Source organism: Leptonychotes weddellii, chromosome 7 (genome assembly GCF_054177405.1).
Source record: "Leptonychotes weddellii isolate Sample4059 chromosome 7, ASM5417740v2, whole genome shotgun sequence".
Classification (NCBI taxonomy): Eukaryota; Metazoa; Chordata; class Mammalia; order Carnivora; family Phocidae; genus Leptonychotes; species Leptonychotes weddellii.
In genome coordinates this window covers 92,240,191-92,249,616 of record NC_138375.1, presented here as the reverse complement: position 1 = coordinate 92,249,616, position 9,426 = coordinate 92,240,191, and the positions used below count along the sequence as shown (strand labels likewise).

The window sequence follows — 9,426 nt, the reverse complement described above, 5'->3', positions numbered from 1 at the left end:
TTCCATCATTTATGTCATTTTTTGGTTGATTTCTATTGATAAATTTTTTATCGTTATTATGAGTTGTATTTCCCTGTTTCTTTGCTGGTCTTGTTACCAGATGCCAAGTATTTACCAGGTTGTTTACCTTTGTTCTGGAGTGCAGTCAAGTTGCTTGTACACTCCAGGCCTTACTTTGATGCGTTATTATGCAGGACCAGACCAGCATTTAGAATAAAACTAATTTTGTTCTGCTACTGAGAGAAGTGCTTCTGAGCACTTCACCTGATGACCCAGGAATTACATTTTCTACCCCTCCTGGTGAAAAAAGGCACTATTCCCTGTGGTGGGTGAGCCAGAGAGATTGTTCCCTCTTCCTGTTTTGAGTGATTCTTCCCTCCATTGCAATTGTTTTGTATATCTGCATGAGTGGGTCAGTACTCAGATGAGTCCTCAAGGGGACCCTGAGCAGACCTCTGAATTTCTGTGTGCATCTCTCTCCTGTCTGGTACTCTGTCCCATGAATTCTTAACCATCTGGCCTGCCTGGACTTCTGGCTTCAGCCCCTTATACTCAAGGAGACTGCTGAGCTCTGGCCTGGGTTCCTCTGCCTGCACCATAACCTAGAAACTGTCTCAAGACAGTGAGTTTGGGCCAATTATAGGACTCATGTTGCTTGTGTAGCATCTCTCATAGATCACTGTTTTTCACTATCTAATGTCCAATATCTTGATAACCATTATTTCTTATATTTTGTCCTGCTTTTCACTTATTTCAGGCAAGAAGGTAAATCTGTTCATTATTACTCCATTATGGGCAGAAACAAAGGTCCAAAAAGTAGTTAAATATTATAATATCAGCAAAATAGCTTTTTTTTTTTAGTTATGGTATTTAAAAATAAACTTACATTACATAAACATCTACTTTTTCCTCAATGATGGCAGATAAACAAGATTTCATCTTGTCATTCATCATGAAATTGTCCAGCTGTAAACACCAGGAAATAATGGACTCTGCACTAAGAGTTTTATAGATCTTGATACACATTTTCAAGGAGCAACAAGAAGAGATCAATAAACAATTAACTTATTTGAGAAGTCAACCTTTTAAATGTTACCAGACTGTTGAGCTTTGAACATCTTCTCTAGAGTGGTGCCTAACAAACAGGAAGGAAGCCTCTGCATGTGGCTGCCCACCCCTCGTGGGAAGCCTTTCTCAGTTTAATTCACCTATTCAGAAAATATTTACTGAGTTCCTGCTATCTGCCAGTGACTTTTTAAGGCCATGAAGATATAATAAGGAACAAAACAAAGGTCTCAACCTTCATGGAACTCAGTAGGTAAAATAGACAATAAACCAACATAAAAGAGTTCTACTGAGAAAAACAAAATCAGAGTAAGGGGTTAGAGAATTTCAATTTTAAATTGAGCTGTCAAGGAAGACCTCTCTGAGAAGGTTACATTGAATTTGAATGAAGTGAGAGAGGACACCATGCAAAACTCTAGAGAAGAATATTCTGGTGAAAGGGAACAAGTGTAAATACCCTGAGGCGCAAATGAGGTGGGCTGATGTAAGGATTCTGGTAGGAGTCTAATCTGAAATCAGCACTAATGAGGAACCACTTGGTCTTGTTGACCTACATCCACTAATTCATTTATACATATAAACTACATATCAGGTGCTCTGCTGTATGTGTGAATGCAAGGTTGAGCTGCCTAAAAATAATCACAAACACAACTTAATGGGAGAGAATCCGGTACATGAATAATAAGAATGGTCATAATAATGGGTGTAGTGGGGCTTCACGTTTAACAGTCTAAGTACTAACTGTAAGAGGTCTGCCTACTTGGCCATGTGTGATTGCCCCACTGGGCCCTATTTTCATGAAAGGCAAAGGTGTATGCTAAGGGATGGGAGATTTGGGGAACATGATCTGTGTAAAGATGAGAAGCAGCTATTCAAAGGGAAGAGCTATGTTGATCAGAGCAAAGGACATGCTAATCAGAGCCGTTTGGCCCTGCCTCTCTGGATCCATGCCCAAGTTCTTTAGAAGAGAAATAAAGGGCTTTATTGCTGAAATCTCTGTAAAAAACCAACCATGCTGCTTGAGGAATAGTTCATACTGGGCCTCTTTACTGGAGTGGCTGCTGGAGAAACAGGGACAGGGATGAAGCAGCCAGAACCACCATGGACAGAGACCCACACCAGCCAAGGCCAAGAGTCAGAGCAGCCCCAAGGGGCCACCATCTGGGAGAGGAAATGCTTTGGTAGCCAGTAGGGCTATGCTTAGGAGCACAAGAGGACATTCCTGGGGACTCCTTAAATTAGTCCCTGAATTTTTCTGGATGCAAATGTGTGACTCTGGAATTATACTTTGGTTGTAATCCTAAAACAGCCAATTATTAACTGTGTTATCTTGAGCAAATTACTAAACGTCTCTGGACCTCATTTTTTCATTGTTAAATAGGGATAGTATTCTCACCGTTAGGTGTTAGGATTGCTATGAGGCTTAAAAAGCATGTGGTTGGGGCGCCTGGCTGGCTCAGTTGGTAGAATGTGTGATTCTTGATCTCAGGGTTGTTAAGTTAGAGCCCCATGTTGGGTGTAGAGATTACTTAAAAATTTTTAAAATCTTAAGAAATAAAAAAATAAAAATTAGTGAAAAGCATGTGGTAAGTGTTTAAACAATGGCAGCTATGTTTTTATTATAATTGCTATTGTTATTATTACATTTTAGGAAGCCAGGAATCCCCAAAAGGTGGTGAGTAAAGATTAAATTAATACTGCTTAAAAACTATTATTAGGTTCTCCCCTCAAGCTCTTGTGCCCTGGGAAGCATGGGATAACATTACAAGTAAGTACATGGCTTGGGCAATTTATTTAAGCCCCTTGAGCTCACTTTCTGTGTAACAGAGTATTAGTGATATCTGCCCCTTGTCCCTCATGGGGTTGTTGTGTGGCCCCCTTCCAACGATGGGCGTGGAAAGCATTCTGTAAAGAGCTGTTCAAATATCACTGATGTCCAGCTGTCATCTTCCTCACCAGCTCTGCCTTATGCAGCTCTTGGGACAGAGAAAACTCATTTTCAGGCTATTTTCAGGTCTGTAAGATGCAGCTGCTCGGAGTCAATTGCTATATGGCTAGAAGATTCTACAAGCCACCTGTTAAAGCTGCTGCATGCAGAAGCCCTGGGACAATTCTCCCCTAGCTCCTGACTCATGTTGCTCAAGGGGCCAAAGGTAAATATCTTTTTCCTACTGTTCTGCTCTATTTACTTCCTGTTGCCTGACTACTTGCCTCCAGCATCAGTAATAGCTTCCAAACCCTTGAGTATATTTATTTTCCATCTGCTCCTTCCCTGCTAGCAACGGCATTACGGCACCTCTAAAGATCCACGTCCTGGAAATTATCGCTCCAAAAAGCACTCGAAGTAGGAGAATGATAATTTTCTCCCTTTGGTTCTCACACACTGAATGGTGTGACTCCAGTCCTCAGGACCCAGGAAAACCTACTTTAAACCACTGGGCTCACTTTTCTTGCCCAGGTGCATACATGGAAAAGGGATAATACTGATTCCCTGAGAAGAAAATTAAATCCAACTAAAAGGTAAAAAAAAGAAGAAAAAAAAAAGCTTGACTTGAAATAAAACTTAAATTTAGAATTTGAAGAAGAAGGAAGATTTGAAGAAGCAAAAAATATAAGAAGGGAGAATGTAAGACCTTAGAGATTTGAAATATGAGAGAAGGGACAATAAACCAAAAGAGATGTATGTTCACATAGTTAGAAGGAAACACTGAAGATGATGTGTAGCTGTTTGGGAGCTTAAAAAAAAAAATACAAGGAAGAGCCAGGATGATAGAAATCATGGCCAGAGGTGCTGAGAATAGCAGAATTTGGAGTGGAGTACAGATTTAGGGATGCAGAGGGCAGACTTGGAAAAAATTCTTTCCAATTATTCATGATATTGAAAGAAACAGCAGACAGCTGTTGTTCAGGAGAAGGTGGGCTTAACTTTCAATAGGAGGGATTTAGGAGAGACGTTAGAAAATATCCGCTTTTAAGTATTGGGAGAAAAATGTGGAAACTCCATCTCTGAGGATGTTAGGAATTAATAAGGGTAGCCACTGTCTTTCAGTAGTGGCTTAAGGGCAAACCTGGATACCTGAGCTTTCAAAGGTATCTCCATCCATATGCAACCATGATTCTGTGTGAAGTTTTCTCCAATCCAAGTCCTTCTTTATCATGGCATAATATAAGGAGATTCTCTTAGAAGTCTTTGCTGTTTTCTGAGTTTATCTGTCCTGAATCAGCTTCTAAATCTAGTCCACCTCCCTGACTAGCATCTTGAATTCTCCTTAAAAATATTTCCCATAGGGGTGCCTGGGTGACTCAGTCATTAAGCATCTGCCTTCGGCTCAGGTCATGATCCCAGGGTCCTGGGATCGAGTCCCACATCGGGCTCCCTGCTCCGCGGGAAGCCTGCTTCTCCCTCTCCCACTTCCCTGCTTGTATTCCCTCTCTCACTGTGTCTCTCTCTGTCAAATAAATAAATCTTTAAAAAAAAATTTTCCCCATAGATCTCCAAGGGCAAGAGCCTATATTTCTCTCTGGATCCCTGGTCCACCCTGTGCCTGGCACAAAGATAGTACTCGATACAGAGCCCCTGAACAAATTTCAACTCTGAGAAGTAAAGAAAACCACTGCAATAAAATAAAATAGGGGTCGTAGAAACATCAGCAACACCAAAGAGAAATGGACTGATTCCTGCCTCCGCCAGAGAAAGTTGGCTGAAAAGAGCCCTTGGACTTTCACCCATAAAAAGGCTGCAGGGCAGAGAGCCCCATAATTCTGCCTGAGTATCTGTGACTGCCAGTCCTGAAGAGGGAGAACTGATCTATCAGGGTCCTGGTTGTCCGATTCAGATTTAACTTTACTTCATTCTTGAACACTCCGATCAGGAATAACTAAAGTCGCAAGAAGATTGCTAGGGTCTGAGCAGGTGAGTACTAATCCAACAGTCACTGACCCAGACCAGCACATACCTCTGGCCTTAGCTGTAGACCTCAGGCCCAGCAGGGACCCTGTCTCCCCAATGCCAGTTGCTCACATATCATCTTCAAGGTTTTGTCTTATCTTCATAATGCCTGTTCCTGTTCCTTATTCAGTATTCATATTCATTATGTTACATTATGTTGTCATTAAGTAAATCACCTCTGGTTGTTTGCTTATACTACTCCTATGTAATGAGAAATTAGGGCTTTATATGCTGGTCACAATTTTTTAATGTACCCTAAATTAAACACATTATTTCAAAAATAAAAAAATATATGAATGTGCTACCCAGTATTTCCCCCAGTGGTGGGAAATTCTACCCACAGTTACATTTCTAGCTTTAGCCTAGCCATTCTTAATTTTTTTTCCCACCAAGATATACATAGTTGCTATTCACAAGGCCACCACCTTCCAAATGAGTGCCTGAACTTCTGGGTAACTTCTAACAGAAAATCTGGAGCACCATTCTATTTTTTTCTCATTCAAGGAAGTATATCAGAATGCAAATGAATGAATACAATTATAAGGATAACCATGAAATCACTAATACCTTCCTCATAGAGCTGTTAAGAGGCTAAAATAGAAAAATGAGCATTTAGCATGGTGCTTAGCACACAGTAGGCACTCAATAAGTTGTTCCTATTTCGTTAACATGAGTTATTCATCAATTTTGGTGATTTTTCCTCAATAAAAAAATTGACATGACCTCATTGCTCAAAGTCACTGTGTCCGAGGACCCTGAACACCTCCAGTAGGAGCTGCTACAAGAAGATGGTGGTCAACCCCTGCAAAGAGCACTTTCTCCTAGTCCCCAGGAAATTATTTTGCTATTAATTCATGGGTGCTATGAGTCCATATTTATTTTCTATTTAAGGTATAGCTGAGAAATTTGAGATCCTTATAGTATCTCTTCCTTCTAGAACTTTATCTTATTTCTCCATGTAGAATTACTCTGCTCTGACATGCTACTGGTTTCTAAAGAAATCAACAATCACATCATGAAGAAAAATATGAGTTTATATTAGAGATTTACATGGGATAAAATAGTTACCTCCATTTCTATTAACACTTGTAATATACGAAATAGGGAAAGATAAACCCCAAAATTTTTATTGTAAATGAAGCTGCTGTGAGACAAGCAAACTGTGACCAGGTCTAAAATAGTCATTATATTCCAAAAGAATATCCATCTATTCTTTTATTTATTCATTCTATTCAATACATATTTTTTGGACCAATGTTCTATAAAAGGCACTGTGATAAGAGCAGTAGGGAATACAGAGACATTCTTTTTTATCAAGTCACTTACAGTTCAGTATTAAGCAACATTAGGTAAATGTCTTAACATTTAGCTTCTAACATTCCATCATGAAGACACCCTCAGATCTTTGGGTTCATGTGTTTGTGCACCCCCTTGGAATTTTTACTGTCTGCTCTATAGTACACATCGTTAAGTAATAGTGAGCCACTTAAACTTTGTCTTGGCACAAGGCATCTTCAGACATAAAGCCAAATGTCTCATCTGAGATATTTTAATTATTAAATATCAAAAAGAAAAAGAAAATAATATAACAGGGTGCCTGGGTGTCTCAGTCCGTTGGGTGGCCGACTCTTGATTTCAGCTCAATTCCTGACCTCAGGGTCGTGAGATCCAGCCCCATGGCAGGCTCCATGCTCAGCAGGGATTCTGCTTTAGGATTCTTTCTCTCTCCTCTCCTCTGCCCCTCCCCCCACCCACATGCTTACTCTCTCTCTAAAATAAATAAGTTTTTAAAAAAGAAAATAATGTAACAGATACCCGTAACATTTTGCCATATTTGCGTTAGATTTCTCTTTTTAAAAGTAATTAAATAAAACATTACAGATGCAGCTAAAGCCCCACTCTGATCCTTCTCCATCCCTTTTTCTTTTCTTTTTTTTTTTTATGGTGAAAAAATTTATATTTAGATTTAGCCAGCTGGACTCCGTTTAGATGATCTTAATTTTATTGGCAACATCCAAAGCATCAGTCAGGAGGCAGTTGAACATATGCCGCCTTCTTTCCATCAGGCCTGATCAAGGTGTTGACCTTGGCCATGTCCATGTCGTAGAGCTTCTTCACAGCCTGTTTGATGTGGTGCTTGTTGGCCTTAACATCCACAATGAACCCAAGTGTGTTGTTGTCTTCTGTTTCCTTCATGGCTGACTCAGTGGGGGGGAGGGGGACTTGATGGCATAGTGATCAAGCTTGTTTCTCCTGGGGGCGCTCTTTCAAGGATATTTGGGCTGCCTTCGGAGACGCAGTGTCTTGGGTCGTCGGAATTTAGGTGACGTGCAGATCTTTTTTTGTGTGACTATGGACGCCTTTCAGCACCAATTTTTGGCCTTCAAAGCCTTTGCTTTGACTTCAGCTTTGGGAGGGGCAGGGGCTTCCTTCTTAGCCTTTGGTGCCATCTTTGTGAAAGGGATTTCCAAGGCTTGTTTCCAGGGGCCCAGAGCAGAGTCCATCCCTTTTTCTCTCCTGGCGGGAGGTAACTACTACTGGGCAGTAGGAATCCTTCCTATGTATTTTTCATATTTGTGCTCCATATGTCTAAATCTATAAATGATCTATGCTATTGTTTTATGCTTCAGTTTTTATATATCATCTCACAACTTGCTTTTTTCTCACCAGTATTTAAGTTTTGTACATAGAGACTCCAGTTCATTTGTTACAATTGCTTCTGATTCTTCCACCATACGAAAAACCGTAGTTTCTTCAGCCATTTCCCTACTGAGGGACAGCTTGTTTCCACTTTTTTTCTGTTCAAGCATTGCTCCACAGGACATCCATGCACTTGTCTCCTGATGCACATGCGCATGCACTTCTCTAGAGGAGCTATACCATAGTGGATACCATATTGTAGGACATGGACATGTTCCCACATACCAGCTATGGCCAAAGTCACCACCGGAGGTGAGCCTAGCAATTTACACTTCCACTTAAAATGTAAATAATCATAACAACAACTATTTCCTTACATTCTTGCCAACAAGTACTGTTACCAGGGTAATTCATTTTTGTGAATCAGTGGGTGTGAAATAAATTCTGTGGTTTTAATTTGCCTTGCCCTAACTACTGTGGAAGTTGAGCATCATCTTTTTTATGCTCACTACCTTTTGGGAATCTCTTCTTCTGTGAGTTGCCTGATCATATAATTTGCCCATTTATCCAGTAGGTTATCATTTAAAATAGTGATTTACAGGAGTTTGGGGGGTTTTTTGTCACATACTCTCAATACTTATTTTATATACTTAACAAATACCTTCTCCTGGTCTGTAGTTTGTCATTTAATTTTTACAGTGTCATTTATCATATAATTGCCTTAAGTCTAATATAGGCAAAAAGGTCAACCTTTTCCTTTATAATTTGTGCTTTGCATCTTGATTGTAACCCCTTCCCTAATCCCAAGTTCCTGAAAAATATTCTTTTAGTTATACTGAAAGCAGCTGAGCTTTTAAATCCTGCTTGTTAATGGTTACAATTCTTGGGTTGAAGTAGTCCATCATATGAAAGGCTTGGGCTAGAAGGGGTGGGGAGGGAGAATAATTCCATATTTCCTTACACAAGCCCCCACCAGCACCAGGAAATATAGATGATACCTCACAGCCCACCTTGGTCCATGGGATCCCCCCTGCCCACATCTCTTCAAGTCCTGTTCCTAGACTCGTGGCCATTAGAAAGAATGTGATACAGAAAACAGAGTCAAGCAACTCCCGTGAGGCAGTATATACTGGGGGTACTTCACAGATCTTTACAAGAAGCAAAGACCTGCTAAACTCCAGGAAGAATCTGTCAAGGGAACCCCGCTAAATCCACTAGGGCTACAGGGTGGACACATGCTTTGTTGCAGCAGCAAAATCAGTGGAAAGTTCTAGACTGAGCTTTACCATACCCCTGGGTATGCACCTTTGAAGCCAAGGGCCTAAATTCTCTGAGTAAAATTTCATCTGTAAAGCAGGTGGGTTACTCTGCTTACGTCAAAGGTTGTTAGGGAAATGGAAGAAGATAGTGTTTAAAAGTTCTTTTCTGTTTTGTGGCCTCAACTTCCTCAAGATGATTTGATTCTCAACAGTGAAGATAAAATGCCATAAAGACAAGACATTTCCTGAATTTGCAGCTCTGTTGGAAGCAATCACTCAGGAACGATAGTGTTATGTGAGGGCCCGCAATTACATCACAACTTCCCTCATCTGTGTAGCTAAGCAACAGTAAGTGCTGCTAAGGTGTGTTCCATTGGCCAGAGACGCTTGGTAACAATATTCCCTGGTTCGGAGACAGACCCATGTAAGCAGGATGTCCTCTAAACCCGCCTCATGGGAAAATGGGAACACAATCCATTCTCCCACGAGAGACAAGAGATGGGACCTCACCCG

At 40.6% G+C, this 9,426-nt stretch overlaps 1 pseudogene; it reads right to left on the bottom strand.

The window, feature by feature from the left end:
• Positions 1-6,999: 6,999 nt before the first annotated feature.
• LOC102738892 (large ribosomal subunit protein uL23 pseudogene) lies at positions 7,000-7,464 on the bottom strand (annotated as a pseudogene).
• Positions 7,465-9,426: the final 1,962 nt, after the last annotated feature.